This window comes from Salvelinus sp. IW2-2015, linkage group LG14 (assembly GCF_002910315.2).
Source record: "Salvelinus sp. IW2-2015 linkage group LG14, ASM291031v2, whole genome shotgun sequence".
In the NCBI taxonomy this organism is placed as follows: domain Eukaryota; kingdom Metazoa; phylum Chordata; class Actinopteri; order Salmoniformes; family Salmonidae; genus Salvelinus; species Salvelinus sp. IW2-2015.
In genome coordinates this window covers 34,147,305-34,158,128 of record NC_036854.1, presented here as the reverse complement: position 1 = coordinate 34,158,128, position 10,824 = coordinate 34,147,305, and the positions used below count along the sequence as shown (strand labels likewise).

General features: G+C 49.0%; 1 long non-coding RNA gene and 1 pseudogene across 1 annotated transcript; both read right to left on the bottom strand.

Moving 5' to 3' along the window:
- The window catches only part of LOC111972929 (E3 ubiquitin-protein ligase MARCHF6-like), a 44,011-nt pseudogene that overhangs the window by 9,976 nt on the left and 23,211 nt on the right, over positions 1-10,824 (bottom strand).
- On the bottom strand, positions 4,660-5,140 carry LOC139028687 (uncharacterized). The gene is made up of 2 exons (XR_011480917.1): positions 5,053-5,140; positions 4,660-4,712 (listed from the first exon to the last, which is right to left on the bottom strand). It is a non-coding gene; the product is annotated as an uncharacterized lncRNA (long non-coding RNA).

Here is a 10,824-nt window from a genome sequence, read left to right as displayed (position 1 = left end):
AGATCTGTGCTCGACACAATCCTGTCTCGGAGCTCTACGGACAATTCCTTCGACCTCATGGTTTGGTTTTTGCTCTGACATGCACTGTCAACTGTGTGACCTTATATAGACAGGTGTGTGACTTTCCAAATCATGTCCAATCAATTAAATTTACCACAGATGGACTCCAATCAAGTTCTAGAAACATCTCAAGGATGATAATGGAAACAGGATGCACCTGAGCTCAATTTCGAGTTTCATAGCAAAGAGTCTGAATATTTACGTGAATAAGATTATTTTTTATTTTGAAAAATCTGTTTTCGCTTTGTCATTATAGGGTATTGTGTGTAGATTGTTTAGGATTAAAAAAAGGTAATCCAGAATAAGGCTGTAAGTAACAAAATATGGAAAAAATACTTCCTGAATACTTTCCGAAGGCACAGTATATCTCTCTATTACGCGTGGAATACTTTGGAACCAATTTCCTGGTGTTTTTACAGTCTTCAATGTCCAACAATATATTTTGCAATTATATAAAATCACTGCCAGTTGGGGTACCCTGAAGTAGTGTCTAAGTGTGTATAGAAGTACATATAGACTTACAGTAGGTACCCTGAAGTAGTGTGTAAGTGTGTATAGAAGTACATATAGACTTACAGTAGGTACCCTGAAGTAGTGTGTAAGTGTGTATAGAAGTACATATAGACTTACAGTAGTATCCAGCGCTAACAGTCCAGGTCCTGACCAGACCTTTGAGCCACTGCCGTGTGTGACCCTGCTCTAGGAGAGCTGGCAGAACCACCTGCAGCAGCAACAGCTCTAGAGAGAGCTCACTGACTGGGGCATCACTGGAGAGCGAGACAGAGAGAGAGAGAGAGAGGACAGAGGAGCGGGGAGAGAAGGAGAGGAGGAGGATAGAGGAAGGAGACGGGAGGGTGTTAGGAAAACACTCGCATCCAATACAACACTTATACACACTGCGGCTCTCCAGGACCAGGGGTGGCAACTACTGCTGGCCACAGTTGAGCCACGTAGGTGTACCTGTAGGGAGGACGTTGTAGGGGAGGAAGGCAGGGAGGAAGACCTTTATGATCCTGATGGGCAGCCACAGCATCAGGAGGACGATAGAACCAAACACCACCTAGGGGGACAAGAGGAGAGATCAAACCCAGAGCTGAGCATATAACTACTCGTTAGGAACAATGTAGGTCTGAAATGTAGTGTTCACCAAGTGCTGATCTCAATGTATCGTACACACAGACAGGATGAACCTGCGGATGTGTCTGTAGATGTACGTACACAGACAGGATGAACCTGCGGATGTTGTCTGTAGATGTACGTACCACAGACAGGATGAACCTGCGGAGTGTCTGTAGATGTACGTACCACAGACAGGATGACACTGCGGATGGTGTCTGTAGATGTACGTACCACAGACAGGATGAACTGCGGAGGGTGTCTGTAGATGTACGTACCACAGACAGGATGAACCTGCGGAGGTGTCTGTAGATGTACGTACCACAGACAGGATGAACCTGCGGAGTGTCTGTAGATGTACGTACCACGACGGAATGAACCTGCGGATGTGTCTGTAGATGTACGTACCACAGACAGGATGAACCTGCGGAGGTGTCTGTAGATGTACGTACCACAGACAGAGATGAACCTGCGGATGTGTCTGTAGATGTACGTACCACAGACAGGATGAACCTGCGGATGTGTCTGTAGATGTACGTACACAGACAGGATGGACCTGCGGATGTGTCTGTAGATGTACGTACCACAGACAGGATGAACCTGCGGATGTGTCTGTAGATGTACGTACCACAGACAGGATGAACCTGCGGAGGTGTCTGTAGATGTACGTACCACAGACAGGATGGACCTGCAAGGTGTCTGTAGATGTACGTACCACAAGACAGGATGAACCTGCGGATGTGTCTGTAGATGTACGTACCACAGACAGGATGAACTGCGGATGTGTCTGTAGATGTACGTACCACAGACAGGATGAACCTGCGGATGTGGTCTGTAGATGTACGTACACAGACAGGATGGACCTGCAGAGGTGTCTGTAGATGTACGTCCACAGACAGGATGAACCTGCGGATGTGTCTGTAGATGTACGTACCACAGCAGGATGGACCTGCAGAGGTGTCTGTAGATGTACGTACCACAGACAGGATGGACCTGCAGAGGTGTCTGTAGATGTACGTACCACAGACAGGATGAACCTGCGGATGTGTCTGTAGATGTACGTCCACAGACAGGATGACCTGCGGAGGTGTCTGTAGATGTACGTACCACAGACAGGATGAACCTGCGGAGGTGTCTGTAGATGTACGTACCACAGACAGGATGACCTGCGGAGTGTCTGTAGATGTACGTACCACAGACAGGATGAACCTGCGGATGTGTCTGTAGATGTACGTACACAGACAGGATGAACTGCGGATGTGTCTGTAGATGTACGTACCACAGACAGGATGGACCTGCAGAGGTGTCTGTAGATGTACGTACCACGACAGGATGAACCTGCGGATGTGTCTGTAGATGTACGTACCACAGACAGGATGGACCTGCAGAGGTGTCTGTAGTGTACGTACCACAGACAGGATGAACCTGCGGATGTGTCTGTAGATGTACGTACCACAGACAGGATGAACCTGCGGATGTGTCTGTAGATGTACGTACCACAGACAGGATGACCCTGCGGATGTGTCTGTAAGATGTACGTACCACAGAACAGGATGGACCTGCAGAGGTGTCTGTAGATGTCGTACCACAGACAGGATGAACCTGCGGAGGTGTCTGTAGATGTACGTACCACAGACAGGATGGACCTGCAGAGGTTCTGTAGATGTACGTACCACAGACAGGATGGACCTGCGGATGTGTCTGTAGATGTACGTACCACAGACAGGATGAACCTGCGGATGTGTCTGTAGATGTACGTACCACAGACAGGATGGACCTGCAGAGGTGTCTGTAGATGTACGTACCACAGACAGGATGGACCTGCAGAGGTGTCTGTAGATGTACGTACCACAGACAGGATGAACCTGCGGATGTGTCTGTAGATGTACGTACCACAGACAGGATGGACCTGCAGAGGTGTTCTGTAGATGTACGTACACAGACAGGATGAACCTGCGGATGTGTCTGTAGATGTACGTACCACAGACAGGATGAACCTGCGGAGGTGTCTGTAGATGTACTACCACAGACAGGATGAACTGCGGAGTGTGTCTGTAGATGTACGTACCCACAGACAGGATGAACCTGCGGAGGTGTCTGTAGATGTACGTACCACAGACAGGATGAACCTGCGGATGTGTCTGTAATGTCGTACCACAACAGGATGAACCTGCGAAGGTGTCTGTAGATGTACGTACCACAGACAGGATGGACCTGCAGAGGTGTCTGTAGATGTACGTACCACAGACAGGATGACCTGCGGATGTGTCTGTAGATGTACGTACCACAGACAGGATGAACCTGCGGATGTGTCTGTAGATGTACGTACCACAGACAGGATGAACCTGCGGATGTGTCTGTAGAGTGTAACACAGACAGGATGAACCTGCGGATGTGTCTGTAGATGTACGTACCACAGACAGGATGACCCTGCAGAGGTGTCTGTAGATGTACGTACCACAGACAGGATGAACCTGCGGATGTGTCTGTAGATGTACGTACCACAGACGGATGAACCTGCGGATGTGTCTGTAGATGTACGTACCACAGACAGGATGAACCTGCGGATGTGTCTGTAGATGTACGTACCACAGACAGGATGAACCTGCGGTGTGTCTGTAGATGTACGTACCACAGACAGGATGAACTTGCGGATGTGTCTGTAGATGTACGTACCACAGACAGGATGAACCTGCGGATGTGTCTGTAGATGTACGTACCACAGACAGGATGAACCTGCGGATGTGTCTGTAGATGTACGTACCAAGACAGGATGAAACCTGCGGATGTGTCTGTAGATGTACGTACCACAGACAGGATGACCTGCGGCTGTGTCTGTAGATGTACGTACACAAGACAGGATGAACCTGCGGAGGTGTCTGTAGATGTACGTACCACAGACAGGATGAACCTGCGGATGTGTCTGTAGATGTACGTACCACAGACAGGATGAACCTGCGGAGGTGTCTGTAGATGTACGTACCACAGACAGGATGAACCTGCGGAGGTGTCTGTAGATGTACGTACCACAGACAGGATGAACCTGCGGAGGTGTCTGTAGATGTACGTACCACAGACAGGATGACCTGCGGAGGTGTCTGTAGATGTACGTACCACAGACAGGATGAACCTGCGGAGGTGTCTGTAGATGTACGTACACAGACAGGATGAACCTGGGAGGTGTCTGTAGATGTACGTACCACAGACAGGATGAACCTGCGGATGTGTCTGTAGATGTACGTACCACAGACAGGATGAACTGCGGAGGTGTCTGTAGATGTACGTACCACAGACAGGATGAACCTGCGGAGGTGTCTGTAGATGTACGTACCACAGACAGGATGAACCTGCGGATGTGTCTGTAGATGTACGTACCAAGACAGGATGAACCTGCGGATGTGTCTGTAGATGTACGTACACAGACAGGATGAACCTGCGGATGTGTCTGTAGATAGGTAGGTGGATCATCTCCTGGACTGGGTGAAGTCGGGATCGTTCAGGTTTCTCAGAAACCACAGGACCCCAGGCCTCAGCACCTGACCAAACAGCAACTCATCAACACACTAACAAAGCAGTCAATGAGAATGTTCCAATGTCACCCTATATAGTGCACTACTTTATTTTTATAATAATACATGTTTTAAGGGGTTTTATGTATTTTATTAAGATAGGATAGTGACGAGGAGACAGGAAAGGTAGGAGAGTTTGCGAGTCAGAAGGGCAAGATTCAGATTCTAACCAATGCCGCGAATCTGTTAGCATAGGCTGTACGGTCCACAGAACTAACCCTATGGGCCCCGGTCAAAAGTACCACACTATAAAAGGGAAAAGGCGTGTCATTTGGGTCTCAGCCTAAGTGTGAGCCCTGTCCCCTACCTCTCTCAGTAGGAGGATGAAGGATGCGAAGTAGAAGACGTAGACCATTCCACCAGCCAGTGGAGGAACATGGTGGTGCCTGGAGCAGACTTAAAACTCAGCTCTCTGTCCTTCAGAGACGCATCAAACATCTCCTGCAGAACGGATGGAGGAAACGTGTTTTTATTTAAGATTGGTGGTTCCAAACTTCTTCCACTTAAGAATGATGGAGGCCACTGTGTTCTTGGGGACCTTCAATGCTGCAGAAATGTTTTGGTACCCTTCCCCAGATCTGTGCCTCGACACAATCCTGTCTCGGAGCTCTACGGACAATTCCTTCGACCTCATGGTTTGGTTTTTGCTCTGACATGCACTGTCAACTGTGTGACCTTATATAGACAGGTGTGTGACTTTCCAAATCATGTCCAATCAATTAAATTTACCACAGATGGACTCCAATCAAGTTCTAGAAACATCTCAAGGATGATCAATGGAAACAGGATGCACCTGAGCTCAATTTCGAGTTTCATAGCAAAGAGTCTGAATATTTACGTGAATAAGATTATTTTTTATTTTGAAAAATCTGTTTTCGCTTTGTCATTATAGGGTATTGTGTGTAGATTGTTTAGGATTAAAAAAAGGTAATCCAGAATAAGGCTGTAACGTAACAAAATATGGAAAAAATACTTCCTGAATACTTTCCGAAGGCACAGTATATCTCTCTATTACGCGTGGGAATACTTTGGAACCAATTTCCTGGTGTTTTTACAGTCTTCAATGTCCAACAATATATTTTTGCAATTATATAAAATCACTGCCAGTTGGGGTACCCTGAAGTAGTGTCTAAGTGTGTATAGAAGTACATATAGACTTACAGTAGGTACCCTGAAGTAGTGTGTAAGTGTGTATAGAAGTACATATAGACTTACAGTAGGTACCCTGAAGTAGTGTGTAAGTGTGTATAGAAGTACATATAGACTTACAGTAGGTATCCAGCGCTAACAGTCCAGGTCCTGACCAGACCTTTGAGCCACTGCCGTGTGTGACCCTGCTCTAGGAGAGCTGGCAGAACCACCTGCAGCAGCAACAGCTCTAGAGAGAGCTCACTGACTGGGGCATCACTGGAGAGCGAGACAGAGAGAGAGAGAGAGAGGACAGAGGAGCGGGGAGAGAAAGGAGAGGAGGAGGATAGAGGAAGGAGACGGGAGGGTGTTAGGAAACACTCGCATCCAAATACAACACTTATACACACTGCGGCTCTCCAGGACCAGGGGTGGCAACTACTGCTGGCCACAGTTGAGCCACGTAGGTGTACCTGTAGAGGAGGACGTTGTAGGGGAGGAAGGCAGGGAGGAAGACCTTTATGATCCTGATGGGCAGCCACAGCATCAGGAGGACGATAGAACCAAACACCACCTAGGGGGACAAGAGGAGAGATCAAACCCAGAGCTGAGCATATAACTACTCGTTAGGAACAATGTAGGTCTGAAATGTAGTGTTCACCAAGTGCTGATCTCAATGTATCGTACCACAGACAGGATGAACCTGCGGAGTGTGTAAGTGTGTATAGAAGTACATATAGACTTACAGTAGGTACCTGAAGTAGTGTGTAAGTGTGTATTAGAAGTATATAAGACTTACAGTAGGTATCCAGCGCTAACAGTCCAGGTCCGAAGACCTTTGAGCCACTGCCGTGTGTGACCCTGCTCTAGGAGAGCTGGCAGAACCATGCAGCAGCAACAGCTCTAGAGAGAGCTCATGACTGGGGCATCACTGGAGAGCGAGACAGAGAGAGAGAGAGAGAGGACAGAGGAGCGGGGAGAGAAAGGAGAGGAGGAGGATAGAGGAAGGAGACGGGAGGGTGTTAGGAAACACTCGCATCCAAATACAACACTTATACACACTGCGGCTCTCCAGGACCAGGGGTGGCACTACTCTGCTGGCCACAGTTGAGCCACGTAGGTGTACCTGTAGAGGAGGACGTTGTAGGGGAGGAGGCAGGGAGGAGACCTTTATGATCCTGATGGGCAGCCACAGCATCAGGAGGACGATAGAACCAACACCACCTAGGGGGACAAGAGGAGAGATCAAACCCAGAGCTGAGCATATAACTACTCGTTAGGAACAATGTAGGTCTGAAATGTAGTGTTCACCAAGTCTGACTTCAATGTATCGTACCACAGACAGGATGAACCTGCGGAGGTGTCTGTGTAGATGTACGTACCACAGACAGGATGAACCTGCGGAGGTGTCTGTAGATGTACGTACCACAGACAGGATGGACCTGCGGATGTGTCTGTAGATGTACGTACCCGCGGATAAACCCGGCAGGTGTTGTAGATGTACGTACACACAGACAGGATGAACCTGCGGAGGTGTCTGTAAGATGTTACGTAACACACAGACAGGCATGAAACCTGCGGAGGTGTCTGTAGATTACGTACACAGACAGGATGAACCTGCGGAGGTGTCTGTAGATGTACGTACCACAGACAGGATGAACCTGGGATGTGTCTGTAGATGTACGTTACACAGACAGGATGAACCTGCGGATGTGTCTGTAGATTGTTAGCGGTACCGAGCTAGACAGGGATGAGACTGGCGGAGGGTGTCTGTAGATGTACGTACCCGAACAAGACGGATGAACCTGCGGATGTGTCTGTAGATGTACGTACACAGACAGGATGAACCTGCGGAGGTTGTTGTAGAGATGTACGTCGCAGAATGGACTGCAAGTTCGTAGACTACCAGAGCAGCCGGAATGAACGGACCTACTGCCGGATGTGTCTGTAGATGTACGTACCACAGACAGGATGGAACCTGCGGATGTGTCTGTAGATGTCCGTACACACAGACAGGATGGACCTGCGAGGTGTCTGTAGATGTCACGTACCACAGACAGGATGAAATGCGTGTGCGGATGTGTCTGTAGCATGTGTGAGTAATATCGACAGGATGACCTGCAGAGGTAGTTGTGAGTCGTACCACAGAAACATGTACAGTGCGATGAATGTACGTACCACACTGACCTGAGGGTGTGTACGATGTAGGGCTTAAGTACACCACAGACAGGAATGGACCTGCAGAAGGTGTCTGTAGATGTACGTACACACAATGACAGGATCGGTTACCGCTGCGGAGGTGTCGTGATGACGTACACGAGTACCACGACAGAGTCGTATGAAGGTCGCACTGCGGATGTGTCTGTAGATGTACGTACCACAGACAGGATGAACCTGCGGAGGTGTCTGTAGATTGTACGTACCACAGCGGATGACTAACTGCGGGATGTGTCTGTAGATGTTCGAACGGTCATCAGACAGGATGCAACCTGCGGATCGTGGTGTGTCAGTGTAGAACATGTTCGTACACGCACAGCTGACTCGGTTGGTAGATGTAGTACCAGACAGTGGACTGAGAGGTGTCTAGTAGATGTACGTACCGACAGCACAGGATGGCCTGGCAGAGTGCTCTGTAGATGTACGTACCACAGCACGGATGAGACCTGCAGGATGTGTCTGTAGATGTACGTACACGGAAGGATGGACTGGGAGTGTGTCAGTAAGTACGTACCACAGACAGGATGAACCTGCGGATGTGTCTGTAGATGTACGTACCACAGACAGGATGAACCTGCGGAGGTGTCTGTAGATGTACGTACACAGACAGGATGACCTGCGGATGTGTCTGTAGATGTACGTACAAGACAGGATGATTGCGGATGTGTTGTAGATGTAGTACCACAGAAGATGGACCTGCAGAGTGTCTGTAGATGTCGTACCAGACAGGATGAACCTGCGGATGTGTCTGTAGATGTACGTACCACAGACAGGATGGACCTGCAGAGGTGTTGTAGATGTACGTACCACAGACAGGATGAACCTGCGGATGTGTCTGTAGATGTACGTACACAGACAGGATGAACTCTGCGGATGTGTCTGTAGATGTAGCTACCAGACGGATGACCTGCGGTGTGTCTGTAGATGTACGTACCACAGACAGGATGACCTGCAGAGGTGTCTGTAGATGTACGTACCACAGACAGGATGAACCTGCGGAGGGTGTCTGTAGATGTACGTACCACAGACAGGATGACCTGCAGAGGTGTCTGTAGATGTACGTACCACAGACAGGATGAACCTGCGGATGTGTCTGTAGATGTACGTACCACAGACAGGATGAACCTGCGGATGTGTCTGTAGATGTACGTACCACAGACAGGATGACCTGCGAGGTGTCTGTAGATGTACGTACAAGACAGGTGACTGCAGGGTGTCTGTAGATGTACGTACCACAGACAGGATGAACCTGCGGATGTGTCTGTAGATGCGTACCACAGACAGGATGGACCTGCAGAGGTGTTTGTAGATGTACGTACCACAGACAGGATGAACCTGCGGATGTGTCTGTAGATGTACGTACCACAGACAGGATGAACCTGCGGAGGTGTCTGTAGATGTACGTACCACAGACAGGATGAACCTGCGATGTGTCTGTAGATGTACGTACACAGACAGGATGAACCTGCGGAGGTGTCTGTAGATGTACGTACCACAGACAGGATGAACCTGCGGATGTGTCTGTAGATGTACGTACCACAGACAGGATGAACCTGCGGAGGTGTCTGTAGATGTACGTACACAGACGGATGAGCAGAGGTGTCTGTAGATGTACGTACCACAGACAGGATGAACCTGCGATGTGTCTGTAGATGTACGTACCACAGACAGGATGAACCTGCGGATGTGTCTGTAGATGTACGTACCACAGACAGGATGAACTGCGGATGTGTCTGTAGATGTACGTACCACAGACAGGATGAACCTGCGGATGTGTCTGTGATGTACGTACCACAGACAGGATGAACCTGCGAGGTGTCTGTAGATGTACGTACCACAGACAGGATGAACCTGCGGATGTGTCTGTAGATGTACGTACCACAGACAGGATGAACCTGCGGATGTGTCTGTAGATGTACGTACCACAGACAGGATGAACCTGCGGATGTGTTCTGTAGATGTAGTACCACAGACAGGATGAACCTGCGGATGTGTCTGTAGATGTACGTACCACAGACAGGATGAACCTGCGGATGTGTCTGTAGATGTACGTACCACAGACAGGATGAACCTGCGGATGTGTCTGTAGATGTACGTACCACAGACAGGATGAACCTGCGGAGTGTCTGTAGATGTACGTACCACAGACAGGATGAACCTGCGGATGTGTCTGTAGATGTACGTACACAGACAGGATGAACCTGCGGATGTTGTCTGTAGATGTACGTACCACAGACAGGATGAACCTGCGGAGGTGTCTGTAGATGTACGTACCACAGACAGGATGAACCTGCGGAGTGTCTGTAGATGTACGTACCACAGACAGGATGAACCTGCGGAGGTGTCTGTAGATGTACGTACCACAGACAGGATGAACCTGCGGAGTGTCTGTAGATGTACGTACCACAGACAGGATGAACCTGCGGAGGTGTCTGTAGATGTACGTACCAAGACAGGATGCCTGCGGAGGTGTCTGTAGATGTACGTACCACAGACAGGATGAACTGCGGAGGTGTCTGTAGATGTACGTACCACAGACAGGATGAACCTGCGGAGGTGTCTGTAGATGTACGTACCACAGACAGGATGACCTGCGGATGTGTCTGTAGATGTACGTACCACAGACAGGATGAACCTGCGATGTGTCTGTAGATGTACGTACCACAGACAGATGAACCTGCGGATGTGTCTGTGATGTACGTCACAGACAGGATGAACCTGCGGATGTGTCTGT